General features: G+C 50.9%; 1 protein-coding gene across 2 annotated transcripts in view; it reads left to right on the top strand.

Moving 5' to 3' along the window:
* LOC144172289 (uncharacterized) overlaps positions 1 to 20821 on the top strand; it is a 269808-nt gene that overhangs the window by 84392 nt on the left and 164595 nt on the right. For both annotated transcript variants that reach the window (XM_077701040.1, XM_077701037.1), the window contains exon 2: positions 15190 to 15261. The gene's annotated coding sequence lies outside the window, so the exon portion shown is untranslated. The remainder of the gene's footprint in view (positions 1 to 15189; positions 15262 to 20821) is intronic.

The following is a 20821-nucleotide window of genomic DNA, read 5'->3' as shown; positions in this document are numbered from 1 at the left end:
GTGGTGGTGTGCACCCGCTCCGGTTCCATGTGTAAACACCATCGGTTTGAATCGGATGTAGTCTCGTCTCAGAACGGCCGGTATTACATTTATGTTTCGGTAGGGTGCAGTCCATCTCTCTCTCTCTCTCTCTCTCTCTCTCTCTCTCTCTCTCTCTCTCTCTCTCTCTCTCTCTCTCTCTCTCTCTCTCTCTCTCTCTCTCTCTCTCTCTCTCTCTCTCTCTCTCTCTCTCTCTCTTTCTCTCTTTCTCTCTTTCTCTCTCTCTCTTTCTCTCTCTCACTCTCTCACTCTCTCCCTCTCTCTCTCTCTCTCTCCCTCTCTCTCTCTCTCTCCGCATCAATCACCAGCTCATCTACGCCCACTGCAGGGCAAAGGCCTCCCCCATTAATCTCCAATTATCCCGGTCCCCGTGTGTGTGTATATTTTGGTCTCTTTTTTTTGCCTGCTCAAAGCAGCTTTGAGCAGCTCCAAGCAGCTCCGTATTTTATTTGCCCATAGAACATCTATGGCGGGAGCAGCTTTGGGCTGCTTGGAACTGCTCAGAGCTGCTCGGAGCAGGCAAAAAAAAGAGACCTTATATATATATCTATATATAATATAAAATTTGTTCGTGTGTGTGCGCGCCCGCGGGCACACATTTCTCCCTTCACTTGTCATTTCACTGATCCAGCTGCCTGTGCCGCGCTTCTGTTAATTCATGGCATGATCGGAAGAACGCCAGGCTTCAAGTGCTTTGTTCCTGTTTTGTTTCGTAAAGTTCTTAGATGTTCCGCGGACTGAGATGCGAACAGCCGGCGCTTGCATCGGGTCTGTGCAAATTGAGACCAGGCAGGTTGGAGTCGACGACACCGGTAATAAAAAGCGTCCGTGAATATCACTCTTCTCGAGTGAGCAGCAACGCTCCCTTCTTCGGGTTTTCGACCTCGCGGGAAGAACGGGTTTAGGCCGACATTGTGGGCTCAATTTACGTCGTCGGCTTTTTCTCTTTTTTCTTATTCTTTGTGCGCCCATGCCGAGCAGAAGACGTGTTCGCCAGCGAAGATGGAATGGCTCTCCGGGACATCTTATGCAGTCAAGGCACTCTGCATTCCGCCCTGTTTCCAATATTAGCGTTTCTCAGATGGCATTGGAAGTGATTGAAGAGGGCGAATCGTGTGTAGTGGAGGAAACACAACTCTCAACTGGCGAGACGGCCGACAAGGGCAATGTATTGTAGAAAAATCTTCATACACCTAAAAAAAACGAGGCTGAGTGGTTTGGGGGGATACGAGTTTCGTTGGCATTAAAGGGTCCTTGAAGACAATAACCTTTATTATTTTGTTTCACCCACTAGGCTTTAGTTACTCGATCAACAGTATTTCGAACCCAAAGAGCATCGTTTATCTTTTGCATGTGTGTGTGCGTGCTCGCGCATCTGTATGTGTGTGTGTGTGTTGCGTGTGTGTGTGTGTCTGTATGTGCGTGTGTCTGTATGTATGTGCGTGTACGTGCGTGTGTGTTTGTGCGTCTGTATGTGCGTGTGCGTCTGTATGTGTGTGTGTGCGCGTGCGTGTGTGTGTGTGCGTGTGTGTGTGTGTGCGTGTGTGTGTGTGTGTGTGTGCGCGTGTGCGCGCGTGTGTGTGTGTGAAAACAAACTTTTAAATGCCCGCAGCAGAACGTCATCGCTGTAGTGTTAAGGGGAATACGAAATTTCGAGTAATCACCGCGTTAATTTTAAGTTAGCATCCGAGTGGTGCGATCGGTCCATAGTGGCATTACAACGCAGTACTGTTTCTCGGCGGTATTTATTTTGTCGGTGGCGGCAAACCTCACAAACGCGAGGCGGCAGAGTTGCTGGTCAGCGGCTACTTCTTCATTCATTTTTTTTATCGTGTTTGATTGTATGAAGTTAGCATTAGAGTTGGCGCCATGGCTATTCTGACAGCAGTATTTCAAATGAACCAAACTCGCTTTTCGTCTTCGGGGACCCTTCCATCGTGCCGCCTCGAATGCTGGCAAAGCCATGAAAGCTCGCGGATTGGACCGGTTGTAGTTGGACGCTAAATTATGTTTGCGCGAAATAACTCCTTTACACAAAGCCAGTCCTCGCCAAGGCGGGACAAATTGCTTCGCCACGGCCGCCCCTCTGTGGCAGCAGGGTTGGGTGTTTGCGTATTTGTATCAGCCGCGGTATTCTTGAGTCCGTCCGTTTTGAAAACATCCGTTTTGCGTCCGTTTGGCGTCCGTTTTATCGTGAAATACTCCCGATTTTAAGCGGGCTTGCGGCTGACTTTTGCGCAACTGCTTTTGTAAACACATAATAAACAACTAAACCTATTTTAAACTATATTTTGTGTGTTTATTTGAAAGTATTTGGCAAACCTAAACATGGTAAGATTTTTATATGACGCAGTTGAAAATTTTCACTACACGGCGATGAACGACGAAAGATGGCGGCTGCAGCCAGCTGTTTCCTGTGGCAGAGAAGGGTAAACAACGCTACGGCTGCTCAGTTTTTTCGAGCTCGGAACGCGATTTTTATGTCGTCGACTATGGCTGTGTATCAAGATACTAACCTTTTACGTATATCGGCATCGACGGCTTGAGGCATGCTGATGCGAGCTTTTACAAGAGCATCGAACGGTTCGTTACGGCGGTGACATTTCTGTGGTACTCTACGGCTGAAAAAATGCGTGAGTGGTCGGGATTTTTGTTTCTTAACTACGTTTCTTTTTGGCATCACGTATACGAACGTTAAGCTGGTATGTGTATTCGCAATGTACCAGTAAAACTTTATAGATTGTATGCCGAGTGCTTGTGGAATTTTGGGGTGTGCTCGGCAGCTATCAAGCTCGCAGACGATCGCTTATTTCACTGTGTGATGGCGACGGCGTGAATGCGCCGGCCCACGGAGGGCCGTGACAGCGATATCGGTTCGTCGGTACCGACCGCTGACTGAAAGCCACCGGTAGCGAAGAAACGAAGGGCGCATATCACTTTGTCTTCGACACTGAGCCCACGGTGACACGGCCAAGATAGTCTCGCAGATCGTTGCGCTGCCACCGCACAGTCCTCTTCGACAGGCGGAATGCTTCTGCAGCCATTTTGAACGAGTGTGGGGATCCTGACGCCCAGGCCATTGCGCGATCACTGGGTTTGTGCCATCACGCGGCGCTTTTCCCCTCTCTCCTCCGAAATTCCGGCTCGTCTTGGCGCCTCTGTGTAGAGCCGAGCCGTCTCTCAAACTCTTGCGTGAGATGAAGCCTGCAGAGACCGTTGCGGCGATAAAACACTGTCACGCAGCGGGCGCTCCGCCCTGGTAGCGGAGCTAACCTCACCTCATTGGTCCGTTTGAACGAGGCCCGAACCCGACTCTCGCTTGGACGCGAACGCGCGCCCTGCGCGGGGGTCCGTTCGGGGAGACGCTTCCAGGACGCCGAAGGCGTTGGCCGAAGGTATGTGACGCTTTCTTTACCAGCCGGCGGCAACTCTGTTGCACCGGCGAAAGCCCACCAGCCCTTCCGGCTGCGGCCCGTGCCTAAGGCTGCTCCTGTCGCCCCTACGCTTGCATATAGTAAGGCCGTACCTACCACTCGACGATCACGCCGTGCAGTACGCGCCTGTGAGCGAATGGGCCCCGTCTCCCTCGCTGCTGCGAGCCGATCTGGCCAGCACGGCGATGCGCGCGCGCACAACGTGCGTGCACCCCGGAATTTGCCCTGACAGAAGAGCCCACTGGCTCTGCGCCGACGAAACGTGCGCACTTGCGCGTGGCGCCCCATCGCCCCTTTCACCTAACGGGAAGTACGTACGTGTACTGTAAATTGTGTAATTGGTACTGTAAAATATGTGACTAGGATGTTAGTATAAAATAAACGTCTTCCCTCCGTGCCCTGGGCATATTCCTTTGTCGCCCCTTTCTCCACCTGCCCAACAGAGGCGGTGTTAAGTTGGCGCGACGGCGTTTCAGTATCGGGAGCGTGCTCAATTAGCTCGAACCCACGGTGGTTCCTCGCAGTGTGCATGAATGCCTGCCTTGTGCAATGATAGGATTATGCATATTGTGAGGTAGAGAGACCACAAACTGGCGCCCAACGTGGGGCCATTGGCTCATTAGCCTTTGGCCGCTAATTAAGCTGAGTACGCAACCGGAATCAGTCTTAACGCTTATCCGCTAGCGGTAGCTGCTACGGGGACGAGGCGACTGCCCCTCCGTACGCGAGTGTGCGTACACCCCTCGTTAACGCAGCCCCACGGGGCAGTGCGACGGTGCAACCGCGCCCCACTGGAGCGGCGGTATACGTATTCCGGGAGAAAGGCCACAGCCGCCACTCGGAGTAGTGCACGCGAGATATATGCTTGTTGCCGTCCCCTGAGAGTAGAGCACGAACATGGTAGTTGACGCGCTATCTCGTGCTTCGTAATCCATCGAGATTTATTGTCCAAGTGTGACTTTAGCCGGCGGCGCAAAAGCGTGTGCCGGTAAAGGAGGCGAAATTGACAGCCGTTGAGGGGAGGAAGAGGACCCAGAGTTGAGAAAGGACGCGCGGACACCCCGCAGAGAGGGGCAGGCGCTTTTCGCGAACTCCATGCCGCGGGAAAGCGGACGGGCCTCGGCTGTAAAATCAGGGGGAAGCGATGCCCGTTGCAAGGCGGTTGTATTGAGCCGAAAAGAGCTAGTAGCCGGCCAGCAGAATGACCCGTTTTTGTCGACGGATGTGCGACGGTCTCTGGGAGACATTTTTTTTTTTAGTTTGATTTTTTTTTAGACGCCGAGACGTAGCTTGTCCTGCTGCGGGCGTGCGCCGAGATGCTACTTGTCTTGTAGCAGGCGCGGGAGGGGGGCTGAAGTCAGCGTGTGTCGCCGACGCCCCGGGGGACTCATTTCTGCTGGACGGTGAAGGACTCGTGCTGAAGTACGTAGCCGCCGATAATGAGGCAATTGAACCATTCAATGTGGTAACCCCCTAAGTCTGAGTTCCGCACTGCTGCGCTAAGCTCATGACGAACCATTCGCCGGGCATTTAGGCGGTTCCAAAGTTTTGGTAAACTGAGTCGCTCCGTGACCTGGCCCGGGACGAGGCGAGACATTTTCGCTGTTGCCGATCCTGCCATGTCTGTCAAACGGCGAGGGCGCACGGTGGGAAGCCGCCTGGAATTGTGAAGCCATTTGACAGTATGCGTCCTTGGCAGGTAGTCGTTTGCGACTTGAAGGGACCTATGCCGAGAAGCAAGCAGAGCTTTACTTAAATGGTGTCACGGGCTGACTATTTGGCGCTATGGCTCTGCGCGTTGATTTCAAGGCACCCACGCTTATCCAGGCTTCCGTCGGCCAGCTCATCACCTCAGTGATCATAGCACACTAAACGGCAGGCGCTTTCGCCCCCGTGCTGACTTCACTTCTCTCAGTCTCAGTCAGCGCGGCCGCCCCGGCCGCCCCAGCCCAATCTGTGTGGTCAGTTGTCATTCCCCTCCAGCAAAGCTGTAAGCGCATGTTTTCTCTTTTTACTCGGTTTGTAAGAGTGCGCATGTTACGTGGCACTGACTGTATTAGTGTGCCCCCATTTGGGCGTTGATGACTGCACGTAATGTATCTTGTCCTAATTTGTTTTGTTATTGTTTAGAACACTAGTTTAATTGCACAGGGTGAGGAAGTGTTCCGCTTAGTATTATGAGCGTTGTACCGCGTGATGTAGCATGAACCTATTTTGTTTGCTTAGTTTCTGGGTTCGGTACGGTTCGTGTGTTAGCCTCGTTGAAGGCGTTAGGGTTGTTTTCTTTTTTATGTGTGTGTGTTGTCGGTGCACGATGTAGTGTTTTTTTTTTTTTCCAGTGCTTTAACTTTGTTTATTTGGTACAGGAACCCCTTAGTCTGCGCATGCGGGACGAAGTGCTTTGTACGTTTCTTTTCTTTTTTTTATCCAGTTTAGCAGTGAGCAGGGCTAGTTTACTTCTCTTCTGTTTTTTTTACTCGGGCGCAGTCTTGAAGAAAGAGCGAATGCCGAAAAGCGGCGGCTAGGTCGGTCGCGGGAGTGCCCTTCGAAGACTGTCATTGGCTTTCGCGCGCAGCCAGGGTCGAGAGTTATGGGCTTGTTTTGAAGGTGTCGGATTTCGGCCGTCTACGGCCCCGGTGTTCGGGGCGAGCAGCGCGTACTGGAGGCCGTTGCGTGAACTGTGTGCAGCTGGGAGAGCAGGCCAGACTTTGGGGGACCATATACTCAATGCCAACGGGAGGTTGTGTTTTCCTGGAAAACGCGGGCCGGGCGTACGCTACGAGTGGGGCGCACCGCGTTGTGGCGAAGGAACTTGGCCCCGGCGGCACGAACACTGTGACGCGCATCTTGTGCGGGTACTCGTGAGTGCGTGTGGTGTGTGCTGCTGCCGGCTTCAGCGAACCCAACGGTGCATTCCGCGAGTGGCTTCTGCTTCGTCCGGTGCGCCCTCCGTCATGTGGTGCCTCGCCAGTGTGGTTAAGGGTCCGCGGGCAGAGAAACCGACGGATTGAGGAAGGGTTCCCGCGTCGTGAACTTGACCGCCTTCAGCAGGCGAACGTGGCCGGGCTGCCCTGCACCGACGAGGGCGGCACTGGCGGCCAGTTGCGGGTTGCGGCGTAGGTGCCCTCTCCAGATGCGGACAATATGGCGGTGTCATCGGAACCGCACCATGCGTCATCGGCACCACGGCTGTCGTCCGGCAGCTGCCTCGCTCGCGCTGGGCGGCAGCCACCACCCGCGCCGCTCGTCGCGCTTTGGCGGGGCCCCCATCGAGTGCCACGCGAGGTCTACACCTGAGCAGTGCCCTCGCGGTCATCATACCTGCCGGCTGGCTGCTCAAGCCGCATTTCCTCCTGGCTGGTATCCCCCCCTTCACGGAGCTGCTGTCTCGACGCTACGGTGAGGTCGTTCCGGCACTGGTGCCCACCATCTTCCTTTCTTGATTGACCACTACGGACGTTTCCCCGAAAAACTTTCGTGCTCCCAACCGCCGAACTTTGCACAGGCCCCGCGGAACCGCGTCTCCTGAATTTGTAGAAATATTATTTTCGTAGCTCAGCGTAGTTTCTAGCATACCTGTGTCTTCTCTTTTGCCCTGATTCTTTATCGTCGTAGTGTGTGTTTCTTTTTTTATTGCAACCCTATGTAGCATAGTATCGCCCTGCATGTATATATTAGTACCATTATTGTTATTATTGTAGTATCGCGTTCACGGTAATCATTGTATAGTTCAATAGCTTTATTTTGTGTGTGCATGTGGAACCGATTACTATGTGTTATGTATCTCAGTGTTGCGTGTAGTTTTCCTGTGTGTATCATTCGTGCTGGAGGGGGGTAGTGTTGTTAGTGTAGTTTGTAAATATTTTGTATGGGCTGGGGACTGAGACTGCCCTGTGCATGCATTCTTTTCTACTCTTTGCCGTCTTTTGCATGCCTGGGCGATGGCCGGTCAACTCTTCTCAGACCGGCGAGGGCATTTAAGGAGAGGGGAGTGTGGGGATCCTGACGCCCAGGCCATTGCGCGATCACTGGGTTTGTGCCATCACGCGGCGCTTTTCCCCTCTCTCCTCCGAAATTCCGGCTCGTCTTGGCGCCTCTGTGTAGAGCCGAGCCGTCTCTCAAACTCTTGCGTGAGGTGAAGCCTGCAGAGACCGTTGCGGCGATAAAACACTGTCACGCAGCGGGCGCTCCGCCCTGGTAGCGGAGCTAACCTCACCTCATTGGTCCGTTTGAACGAGGCCCGAACCCGACTCTCGCTTGGACGCGAACGCGCGCCCTGCGCGGGGGTCCGTTCGGGGAGACGCTTCCAGGACGCCGAAGGCGTTGGCCGAAGGTATGTGACGCTTTCTTTACCAGCCGGCGGCAACTCTGTTGCACCGGCGAAAGCCCACCAGCCCTTCCGGCTGCGGCCCGTGCCTAAGGCTGCTCCTGTCGCCCCTACGCTTGCATATAGTAAGGCCGTACCTACCACTCGACGATCACGCCGTGCAGTACGCGCCTGTGAGCGAATGGGCCCCGTCTCCCTCGCTGCTGCGAGCCGATCTGGCCAGCACGGCGATGCGCGCGCGCACAACGTGCGTGCACCCCGGAATTTGCCCTGACAGAAGAGCCCACTGGCTCTGCGCCGACGAAACGTGCGCACTTGCGCGTGGCGCCCCATCGCCCCTTTCACCTAACGGGAAGTACGTACGTGTACTGTAAATTGTGTAATTGGTACTGTAAAATATGTGACTAGGATGTTAGTATAAAATAAACGTCTTCCCTCCGTGCCCTGGGCATATTCCTTTGTCGCCCCTTTCTCCACCTGCCCAACAGAGGCGGTGTTAAGTTGGCGCGACGGCGTTTCAGTATCGGGAGCGTGCTCAATTAGCTCGAACCCACGGTGGTTCCTCGCAGTGTGCATGAATGCCTGCCTTGTGCAAAGCTAGGGTTATGCATATTGCGAGGTAGAGAGACCACACGAGTCACCATTAGTTATTGACCTCCTGTTCGCGCCATCGAGCCAACAGGATATAGACAGTTGCGAAACTCCCCATAGGCCCCATGTATCGAAAGCCGGTCTTCGGTTGCCCCCCTGCGCCGAGGCAAGCACGGGGCAAGTTGACTAGCCAGTCGTCTGTCGGCAGGACGTTGAAGCAGTACTCAAGTGCTTGCGGCTGCTGCCGTAAGTCATAAAAAGAAAAACCGCAAAAACAAAAGTAAATTTTACGTAATTATTGTGTTTTAATTTAGAAAGCAATCTTTATTTTACAGAAGAATTTTGAATAATAATAGTTTAGCAAAGTTCCGGTTTCATCTCCTAGGTGCCGCGCGCGTCGACTTGCCCCTCAGCTTCCACGGAGTGGGGGGGCTAGCGCCGCCCGGATTCTGAAGCGGAGTTTTGCAATTGTCTATATTGAGTAACTCTGGCCAACAACAACAACGCGATGAAATATCGTCTGCTCCGAGAAGCCGCGGCTCAACGCAGTAGCTCCACCGTGCTCGCGTTGCGTCACATCGCGGTGATCGCCTTTCGCCAAGCAGGGCTCGCCCAATGCAGACATTTATGAAACGGACACAAAACCGACAAAACTTAGAATACCGCCCCAGAAGTGGTTTCCTTTCTTCAATAGCTAAAATGCTTATGCCATTTTTGAAGCTTCTCTAGACAGCGCACGACAAATAAGTCTGGTGTGCAGCTTACAGCTGGTTTGCATGAAATGCTGGTTACCCTATAAACATTTTAATCCGTTCATTTGTAATAAGATCAGGACATGTTCTGGGCTGTGTTCCGCATGCGGAGTTACATTTTCCTGTCGACTGCGCCAATCATAAAGCCGCTAGCACAGCCCACTGATAAAATGGCAGCGCTCATGATGAAGTTAAAAAAGGTCTATAGCTAACTTTGATTACAAAACAAAAAAAGAACGCCGCGTGTCTAATTTTTCATCGCATACCTCTTCCGCATCCGTGATGTCGTAAATGTCCCCCGGAAATGCTTGTGGAAACCCCACCAAACTGCGCCGTCCCCATCCCGGATCCCAATATTTTATTTTCGCAACTCGCTCCTCGCCGTCTTTGTGAAGCGCATGATGAGGGAGGCCTGTTCGCGATAAGCGAAAGCGAGGCGGCTCTTCCGCCCTCGCCGCAGCAGCGTTGCGTTGAAAGAGGATGGAGGAGCGCCGGGGCCCGCGCTGAACTTTCGGCCTTGCAAGGACGGCCGCCGACCTGCGTGACGTCACGGTCTGCGGCGGTAGTTGCCGACAGGCGCGATAGATGGCGCCTGCTGTGTCGCTGCGAAAAAGCTGCGAAACGACGCTCCGCATTTTGAAAGTGGCGCCGCGCCGTCCATGGTGCGTGCTTTCCCGCGTGTAGCGAAGGCACGCTGGCGTTGTGCTGTGCAGTAAGCATTCGGATATTCAGTAAATAAATATTCGTAGCCACCTTTTCTTAGCCTTCGTATTCTATTTCGCAAATTTCACCATGAAACAACCCTACTTAATTTATATGATCGGCTTGTTTAACTTGCACTGCAGTGCCGTACGCATGGGCGTTTTTATATTTTCCTTCCTCAAAGGTAGGGAGAAGGTGTCAGAGGGACATGACAGCCAGCAATGCATATCAAATTCCTTTTGCACCTACATTCCTTCTTTATGAGTGGTTTGTGTGTCTGGCTTCAACGCAAAGCTTCAGCGTCGCGCAAGAAAGCAGACTTAACAAAACGCGTGGAAAGGTGATTGCACGCTTTGCGGCAAAACAAACGTTTCGCGCCGCGCAACTGGTGTGAGGGGCCGTACTTAATAAAAGATTTCGGCCACCCTGTGATCCTGGGATTTTGCTTGAGAACCACTCAAATGTGGTTGATACTCGCCTCCATGCATTTTCTGCGCCTTTCAAGAATTCAAGAAGCCGTATTCGGACTTTGGTTGAGACAGCTATCAAGTGCACGAAAGGTAAGAGGTCACATGTTCGCACTCTGTGTTCCCTCTAAGTTATCGGATCACCGCAAAAAATGGCGTCATGCGTACAGCGTAAGTTGAACAACGTAATAAAATAAATTGGCACCGAACCTGGCTCGCCTGATTGGATGGCAAAGGGGTACGTGCAAATGTCTATGGAAATAATATCGCAAAATGTAATTTGAAATGCAATCTGACAATTGGTCGAGGCTGTTCTGGCGAGTGCAAGAAACAAAACAACTGTTTTTAATTTTTGACTCGGCATTCCTCTGAATGAAACTTGGAAGGACTACTAGTTTATTCCTAGCAGACAAACGTGGGGCTGTCCGTAACAGGACGACTTTTCTTCAGGATGCTGCCGGAAGGGCTTGGGATCGGTGGCTTCATATTAACTGTATTAAAACTGTGCCTGTTATACCTGCTAAGCAGGGACGTAGCGGCGCCGGGGAGGGGGGGGGCTTCCGCCTACTGAATTTTTTTCCACGCAACGTTTAAGCGACTGCTACAGTTCCTTTTGGAAAATACCTCTCCCTTCCCATAACCCAACCGTTCCCCCGCCCCCCTCGAAAAAAACACCCTAGCGGTTATCTGTTTGTCTGAGCAGTCGAACGTCCTATAATTTGTTTCGGGATCATCCCCATCATCAGCCTATCTACGCCCACGGCTAGGCAAAGGCCTTTCCCATAGATCTCCAATTATCCCGGTCCTGTGCTACCTGCGGCCAATTTATCCCCGCAAACTTGTTGATCTCATCTGCCCACCTAACTTTCTGCCGCCCCCTGCCACGCTTCCCTTCTCTAGGGATCCACTCTGTTACCCTTACCGAGCAACGGTTATCTTGCCTTCGCATTACATGCCCTGCCCACGTCCATTTCTTCTTAATTTCTACTAATATGTCTTCAACACGCGTTTGTTTCCTGACCCACTCCGCTCTCTTCTTGTCCCTATAATGTTACACCTATCATCTTCCGTTCCATTGCTCGCAGAGTTTCGGGTTAGTATTGATAAAACATGAGTTACAGCCGTTTTCTCTAACCGTACTCCTGCCGTAGATGTACTAACACTCACAGCAGGCGGGAATTCTGAATTGTCTGCGACTCCACGATAAACTCACGGTAAACTAATAATGACAAGTAAATATAACTGGGCGTAATAATAGTCGTCTCAGCGGCTTCCAGGATATGTACTTCAAATTGAAGCTACAGAGCGTTCGCGAGAAAGTTGGCTTTGCCGCAAACGCTTACTCTAGTGACGGACCACGACAGAAAAAAAAAAAATCCTTAGGAGTAAGCTACAGCCTACTAAGAAGTACCGCAGAATAGCGAGCACGAGACTGCACCCATACATTAGGCGTCACTGACCTGCCGCGGCCGTTTTTCTGATGGAAGCGAAAAGCGAAAATGCCCGTGCGTCCATGTTTCGGCGCAAGTGGACGAAAAAGTGGCTTCGGCGCGTAAATTCCCGGCATTTGAATTCGAACTATAAGCCTAATTGAACGAGTGTACAAAATCCTGTGCGAGGAATAGGACACGAACATTGTGCGCGCGATATGTGCCGAGGCTGTAAACCCTGAGCGCGCTCAAAATTCAGTTTCCGCACAGTGTCTGCCAATGCGGGAACTGAAGGACGTTTTGTCGTTATTCGGGACCACGGATGGAACCTAAATTGGCCGCTACACCCCCGAGTCGAAACAGCGGTCAAAGCAGTGGACGGCGTCAGGTAAAGGCGCTACAGAGAAATCACTTGTAGGTTGTTGGAAGCTGATGGCTACTGCTTGTGGGGCTACTTGCAGAACGGCATGAAAATTACCAACGATGATTACGCGAGGTTATTTGATTCGCTGACAGAAGAGCAGGAAAAAGGGTCCACACTGTCGCACAAGGAAGTGCGCTTTCACCAAAATAACGCGCCGTCCAATCAATATACTGTCGCAATGGCAAAATTGCAAGAAATAAGCTTTCAACTGGTTCCCCCCCCCCCCCCCTTCCCCTTAACTCACCGTCTCTATATCCTTATATTTTGTCCCCGTATGGATTGTTGAGTGGCGTAAGCTTCAGCCTTAGCTGTGACCTCTGCAATCTTGACCTTCGAGGTGCTTGGTGCATTTTTCGCGGGCGTCTCGAAGGATGTTGCACCACTCAATCAGTGAGTTTATTTTTCCAAGCTGATGTTAGATTTTTGATCTGAATGCGTTCCAATCACAGTAATTTTGGCTTGTCCAATTCTTTTGGATTGTCCAACTACACCCGGCACACTTTCTCTCGGACGAAGCAATAATCAGTTACCAAAAAGTTTGACTACTTGGCCGAGGTTGATTTTATAAGTAAAATTTCTTATCGCACATGACCCCATGACCGTCAGTAATGAGGACACTGCTGCCGTACGTTTCAGTGACACTCAGGGGCCTCATCCTTTTTGTGCTAGGCAAAAACTCTCCCCGAGGCACCCTGATTTTTAGTCCAAATCTTGTTCTACTCTCTCAACTAGTTTTATTCACTTTTTACTGACAATCATCGGCCCTATGCACCAATTTTGCTTAACCATCTTTTGACGAAAGCATGCAGCTTATAACTCATCTGCGACATTAACACACCCTTGTTTTAGCGATCTTTGGCCTAGAAGCCCTTGCGCCATTAAACATAATCATCATCATTCTTTTTCGAACCACTCCAGCGTGTATTTACGTGCCACAGGGCTCTGTAATATCACCCCTACTGTTTAATGTAGCGATGATGGCTCCGTGCGGCTTCTCCGCAGCCAAAATGCGGCTCGTCCAGAGAAACTTTCGTCAATGCTACTTGACTGCACATGGCAATACCCAATTTCGTGGCGGGGAGAGAAAATGAAAGCTCTGTGGCCGAAGGCATAAATTGAAATAAAGAAATAAATTGAATTGTGTTTGTAAAACGTGTGTGTGTTTGGGTGTGGGTGTGGTTGGGTGCTTGGCGGGATGCTTTCCTCGGAGTTCATCAGTGCATCTATGATCTTATGCCGGAGAATATCTTGAACGACGATATGCCAGAGCACGCCTGCCCGAATTTCCCGCGTCAATTTCGTTCGGTCGTAACAGCCTTCCGCTCGTTGGCGGACCGAAAAGCTGCCCTACCAGGCGTAATACGGCGGCCCAGCGATCATCCATCTAATCGGCCACGAGGTCCACGATGTAAGTGGTGCCTCGGCGCTGTTGCACCCGGCTGAAAGGACAACAGTCGCCAGCCGTGCGAGCTTGATCGCCGCCGCCGCCGTGGTGTCAGGGGTCGCGCCACCGTGCGACCTCGACCGTCACGACTGACGAAGGAGGAGAAAGCGAGGGGGCCGGTGAGCCGACGGGAGTTCTCGTCGCCTTTCCGCCTCGCTTTCTCCACTGAGAACGTTTTCAGGGGCTTCTGGCCTCTTTTCCGCTTTCTGCGCGAAAGCTACCGGCGCGGCAGGAGCGCTGGCCAAGCACGGAGCAGCGCTGTGGATTACCTCGGGAGGAAGAAAGGCGGCGGGCACGACTCGGGTGCGGAGAATGGTCCCATTTGGTGGAAACCACCACCCCGTCGTCTCTGTCTGCCCTGTTTGTGGGACCCCTTTTTGTGTAGCCGCTTTCGCCGTGTTGAGCGGGCGCATTGAAAAGAAAATTGGTCGGCCTGCGAGTGGAACCGGTGGGGGGGAAAAGATGGAGTAAGCGGACACTGCGGTCGAAGCGACACTCTGGGGTCGGTGGCGAAATCGTTTTACTTGGAAAACTGGGATTAGAAGGCGAAGTGCCCGCAGAAACTTGACTGAAGTAATATAGTGGTTTTGGTTTCTTCTTTTTTTGGCTAAAGGGAGGAGCAGTATCTTCTCCGCCACTTCTTTCTTGTAGTTCAGCGCTTCTGACGACTTGTTTCGCATACGCGCAGCAAAATGTGCGATCGGTCAGTGGACACAGAATAGAGAGTTTTAGCATAGCGGTTCCCGTACGCTACGCTAAGGTTAGCGGGTAGCGGGACCGGACTGCGCATGCGTGCGAGGGGAGTGCGAGGAGGTTGCCCCTCAGCGGAGGGAAAGAGCGGGCAGGCCGCGCGGAACTAATTCACCCCACCGTGACGAATTTGATCTCCCCAGTCGCGCCCCGCTACCCGCCGCCGTAGCGTTAGCGGACGGAGCACGCTATGCTAAAGCTCTCTAATGTGTACCTCGCAACTCTATTCTCGAGGTACAATAACATTCTTTCGTAGGCCTCGTCAGGAGTCCCCCCCCCCTCCCCCGGCCCCTCCCCTTTTCTGTCCGCACAGATTCCGGGGTAATGCGGCGTTTCAACGTTGAATAAGTACTTGAAAAGGAGGGGACGCGGGGGTTTAAATGCTCACCTGCGAGCACAAAATAGGAACCACACTGACTGGTTACGAAAACCACTATTGCCACCCCGTTGCCTCCTACAAGCAGAACATGAGAAAATCCAGGAATAGTATATTTCCACTTCGTTCGCCTGCACATTTCGCCCATAGGCTGCACGGACATGGAGCGTGCCAGGTATACTCCGATGGAGTGATTTTGCGTCGTATGGTGCGTTTCATTTACTGTTATTTCGTTAAAAAAAAAACGGAATAACTCTACCGGCTGATCATTCACGCCTGGCTTGCTTTGTTGTTGTTTTTGATGTTTTTGTCTCTGTTTTATCGAAGCAAGAACATTTAGCTATGGCTGACCACGAATTCGCAGTGGTTTTCACTAAATAGTCGCTTTTAACGCGCCCGCTGTTTTGAAACAGTCTTGGTTTTAATACTAGAACTCCTTTTTCGTGTGCGCAGGAGTGACTCCATGACAAGCCATCGCCTTCTGTCGACTGAGGCGGAACAGACGGAATTCTCTGGCAACTAACGGTGAGTAAACAGTGGGCTGAGTCTGTAGATCAGCATTATACCCGAAAACTTGCCAAGAACGGCAATACGAGGACGTTTGATTACGGAAGACACCTCGTCATTAGAGAGTTATAGCAGATCGGAAAAACGGTTCCGGTACGGTAACGTCTACCGTCTGGACGCCACCGCGCATGCGCAGAACCCTACCGTATACCGGAGCGACTCGGCCGCGCGGTACCGAGACATACCGTGTCCATCGTTCGGAAGCGGGCGGCCGCTTTGGAAGAGTTTAGGATAGTACGATTGGCTCACGCCTAGTCGAACGGATTGTAAATATGAGATCGTTTAAGAAAAATGAGGTCGCAACAAGTGAAATCCACGCGATTCTGACAGCTCAAGGAGCAAGCAAAACGTACGGTCCCGGCCCAACTGCCGTGGCTTGTGTCGTCGAACGACGCATGTCCGATAGCTTCTTTTAGGTTAAATAAAGGCGATACGGCTACTTAACTAGTATTAACAGCAACATGGGGCCCGTCTACAAATCGGCGAGTGAGGAACAGGCGGTATCAGTGCGAGGGACTCTCAAATACAACGAAAAACTAGATAGAGCCAGCCGTATGTACTGAGCTTGACCTACTGGCGCCATCTATTGAAATGGCGTAGAGTTAAAATGCCGCTCCATGTTCACGCAGTCGCAGTTCGAATCTCCGTAGGGGCGTTGAATGTTTTTTTTTTTTTTTTTTTTTCTAATACTGTCTTTAGCGCTTTTGAGAACTGAAAACTAATATTTCAGCACAGGAAGCGCCACAGACTCACGAAAAATTGCCAAACGAGGTACAAGACAAGTCGCTCCCAGTCACGGTAGCATGGCCGGTAGTTACGGTCTGCTATAACTCTAAAAACGAGCCTTCCCGGTACGGACCCGTAGCAGCTACCGTGTACCGTACCGGAACCGTTTTTCCGATCTGCTATAACTCTCTATTCACGATACAGCGCCATCGTCGTCAATTGTGCATTCATCGCACGGCCACAAATGCGCACGTATATTGTCGCACACTGCTTTGTGACTGCACCCTTGTATGATCCGTCGTTGTATAGAGTAGTGGCCCACTTACCGTAATTACTCGAGTCTAAGCACCCCCTTTTTTCCACGATCGCGATGCTCAAAAGAGAGGGGGGTGCTTAAACCACCCGCCACTTCTTTTTTTTTTTTTTTTCGTGGTCCCATCTCGACGAGACCAGCGCAAGGAACAATGTTTTATTTGACAAACATTCAGAAGAAACATAAATACGGACGGTGAACCCACCGCTTACGCCTAATACTCAGTCACCCTCTGTGCCATTCGATTCCGCTGTGCCGCTTGAGACTCCTCTCTCAGTATCTCCCAGCGGATCGTCTTTTGTAACGTTAGAGAGAGAGAGAGAGAGAGAGAGAGAGAGAGAGAGAGAGAGAGAGAGAGAGAGAGAGAGAGAGAGAGAGAGAGAGAGAGAGAGAGAGAGAGAGAGAGAGCGCTTTATATTAATACTGAAGAGTTTAGCCCCTCAAAGGGCGGGGCTTGCTACTTCAGATGGGGGTGAACATAGTGAGGTGAAAAAAAAGAAAAGGGGAAGAATTAAGTGCGCAGCAACAATGAATAAGACGGGGAAGAAAATAAAATCAGTTCGGAATGTAGAAAAAATTCACAGCACTAGGAGAAAAAATCTGAGGATCCCAAGGTTAGTCCCGTGTCAGACAGAAAAGTTAAGAGAGCCTTTGTCCCTCGCGCCGCGTCAGCGTGATTTTGCCACGTGGTATACGTTGAAAACGGCCCGTTTCCACGCGTCTGAAATCAACCTTGCGATGGTTGCACACACACACACACACAAAAAAAAACGGCGTGCTTAGATTCGCATGCAAACTTCCTTTCCAATTTTTTTTTTCCCGAATGTAGGGGACGGTGCTTAGCATCAGGGGGTGCTTAGAATAGCAAAAATACGGTATATGCGCACCAAGTTTACACCAGTGCTCACGCATTTACGGCACGAACGTTGAAGGTGTATTACTTTAGTCGAGCGTTGCGCCACGAAAAAAAATATATACATACAGTAAACCATAATTATGGCGAAATCACTTTATTCGAATTCCCGCTTTAACGGATATTTTCATGGTCTCCTCTGCAATGCATGGACAGGAAGTTATCCCCGTTTTTTTAATGAAATAACTCTTGTAACGGAGTTAATTTGCTGTACCAGGGACTTCGATATAACAAGGGTTTGCCTCGCACTAGTATATTGTTACATCCATGATGAGATTGGGTTCAGTTATGTCTCAACGTGGAAATAACTGGACAGGGGCTGAACCATTCAGGCTAAGCACCTGAATGGTTGGATCTTACAATTGGAACGTGCAGCGAGAGTAGGTGCGGATATAGTACTGTGAAACCACTCATCACCACCTGGAGATGACGTGCCTTCGCGCCGCTCAAAATGCTTCGCAACCTAAGCCTCCTCTCACCGGTTTGAACACAAGCATAAACTAATGCATCTCCGTGATTCGGCTTGCCGAGAATGCACTCGGGCGACCAATCCATTCCGCCATCGAATCAGATTAGGCGAATGGCAATGCCTAGCGTTCGATTTGACACACAGTTAGATACACCTTCGACATCACGCAAATAAAGCGCCCTTTTCTGGCTCGCGCAAAGCCACATTGCTCAGATCACATTATTGAGCCAAATACTGTGGACACCGCTGGCATTCGCCGAATTTCTCTTGTTGCAGGATTCAAACAGGTCGCACGAGTGCATTGCGGTGAAGTTGAACCACGGGATCGTGTTGGTTGTACGAGCTACAGTAGTATTAAATGTAACCCGCCGCTGTTGCTCAGTGGCTAAGGCGTTGTGCTGCTGAGCACGAGGACGCGGGTTCGATTCCCGGCCGCGGCGGCCGCTTTTCTGAGGGAGGTGAAAAGCAAGAACGCCCGTGCGTAAGAGGTTTCGGCGCACGTTAAAGATCCCCAGGCGGTCAAAATAATCCGGAGCCCTCCACTACGGCGGGCCCCATCGCCTACGTTGCGTCGGCGCGTTAAACCCCACAACCAACCAACCAACCAATCAATCAATAAATCAATCAAGCAATCAATCAATCAATCAATCAATAAATCAATAAATCAAGCAATCAATAAATCAAGCAATAAATCAAGCAATAAATCAATCAATCAATCAATAAATCAATCAATAAATCAATCAATAAATCAATAAACAAATCAGTATTAAATGTACTTTGCATTCGTACTGTAATGTATTTTTGGTTGCTACATTACAGTAGCTGCAGTGCATTTGGTTTCTACAGTACATTAAAGCTTATACATTCTAATCCGTTGTTATTGATCGGTGGAGGAACGGTAAGATGTGCGCGACTGCATTTTTAAACAGATTGGTTATTCCCGCCCCCTGAGCCAGCGCCCAGTGTCGATATATAATAATGAAAAGCGGACATCCGGCGCTTACTTAGGCGACAAAGAAAGCGGAATGACTGAGATCGAAGGAAGCATCTAAGACGTGCTCGGAGAAGACGCCGGTTATAAACAGCTCTGAAAGATAAGGTGTGATCGAACTTCCATCGTATACCCCTTGCACCGCGCGGAGCTGCCGATTCCGCAAGTGAACAATCAGGTGGAGAGCCAACCGGTCGCTTTTCTCCCCCACGGCGCGCATCATTGCTACCTGTCTTCGCTTCGACTTAGAAGGCATGACGCCCATGCGGGCGCATTTCTGAAGGATAGAATCGAGCGCTATCTTAGCTGATGCACTCGGAGTGCGAGCGCGTGTATATATATACGTGCTCTCAACGCGGTCGCGTCGAGCTCTGCCATATTACCGAGTGAGTCCCCAAGTCTTAATCGCGAACCTTTGCGGCGGCCGGCTCGCCTGATTTACGAGGAGGCGTTGCCTTCTTTCCACAGCCGCCGTTCCAGCAATTCTGACCCATACAACCTTCATCAATTGCTGCGGGTCCTCTTCCCTTTCTCACTGCGGCCCCATTTGGGGCCGCTTTCACAACGATCAATTAAGAAATGCGGATAGGAGAGAAAGAGGGAGTGAGAGCCTGGTCGCCACCACCTCTTAGATATGAAGACCTGTTGACGTGCACTGTCTCAGGTCTGCTGGACGATTGGTTTTTTCAGCCTTTCAATTCTGACGTCTAGTCGCGTCAGCCAGTAATTTGGACGACTCCGGTAACAGTCTTGATACGTTCTCAGGGTGTATATGTCGGCACCCAGCTATCATTGGTCTTATGTGGTGCCGTTGCGGGCTTAGATTCGACCTCTCCCGGGAACGACTCCCGGTCTTCACTTAATTTGTCTTCCGCGAGGAGGAGGGGAAGGAGGAGGAGGCGTCGCTACTCGCGGAAGGCCTCGTTCACGTCTCCTCCACGCTCGCTTCCTGCGGAGGCTGTGAGCGACTAGCACGCTCCCTTGTGTTGCGAGTTGCCGAATCGAAATTGGAGCGCCCGCACCGTGTGTGGGCCGTTCGGAGGGGAGCAACACGTGGCCTCTTGCCACGTGACCGGCGCGCTGGGCGCATGCGTCGCCAGTTTTGGTGTTGCGAAATAAACCAGACGTGGCTAAATTGCGGAACACGTGAAATTAATGAGTGGGGAACTCTAAGAAGTGATAGATTGTTCCGAGAATCGGTAACCTTATACCGTCGTGTGTCGTGTGGCGTTACCTCCAATGGCTTCTGCACGTTGGAGCCATCGAAACTGCGCTCGGGTCAAAGTGAGAACACTAACTGCGAGTTTCGAAAGCTTGATACAGCTTGAAAGGCTGATAGATTTTGTGCGACGATGCCCACTTTAACGGCCGTGGGTCCGTAGTGTCAGAGCTGCTGGGTCGGCTTTCCTGCGGCACAGATCAATCTGCTTGTGTGCGCGCGTAATCTGGAAACTTGAGCAATAAAAACAAGGCAGCTAGAAGAAAACTGCGCCATGTAGAAGCAGTAGCGCACCAACCACTTCATACATTTGCTTCTACTTAAATTTTTCTAGTATTTGCACTTGCGCGGCCGAACCACTAAAGCTAAGGGTTCGACGCATAAATTCTTAAGGAACGAAACTTAAATAACCACAACAAAAAAAGAACGCGTCTGTACAGAAAATTTTCCCGCATGTCTGAAATATATCTATATAGGGCGCAAAGTTTCTTCCACGTACTTTTAGATGGCTGTTGTTTAAACATTGCCGTGCTTTGAATCACTCTCGAAAATTTTTGCCCTGAGTCGAGCGTATACGCTTGTTCTTGTAGGTAATATTGCTTCGGAGTTCGTTCGAGGTAATATTAGCTTGGTATCCTGACGTTGATTTACTGAGCATACTCCCAACTTTCGACATGCTTTGTTTTTAAGGTAAGTCTCCGTCGCTATGCACTATCAGTGAGAAGTGACTTTTTAAAGCTGAGAACCAGAACCCTGCATTTTTTCGCACTAATTTACCCAGAAAGCCTCGAGTTTGCGACACCTGAGAAGTTATAATCATAATCATCATCGGACAAAATTTATGCCGTGCGGGGCGCCATATACAATTGTACTTTCACCATATAAAA

Source organism: Haemaphysalis longicornis, unplaced genomic scaffold (genome assembly GCF_048455015.1).
Source record: "Haemaphysalis longicornis isolate Haplotype H1 unplaced genomic scaffold, Haemaphysalis longicornis Haplotype H1 scaffold_20, whole genome shotgun sequence".
NCBI classification, from domain to species: Eukaryota; Metazoa; Arthropoda; class Arachnida; order Ixodida; family Ixodidae; genus Haemaphysalis; species Haemaphysalis longicornis.
Note: the sequence above shows the minus strand (reverse complement) of the source record. Positions and strands in the feature narration are given on the sequence as shown.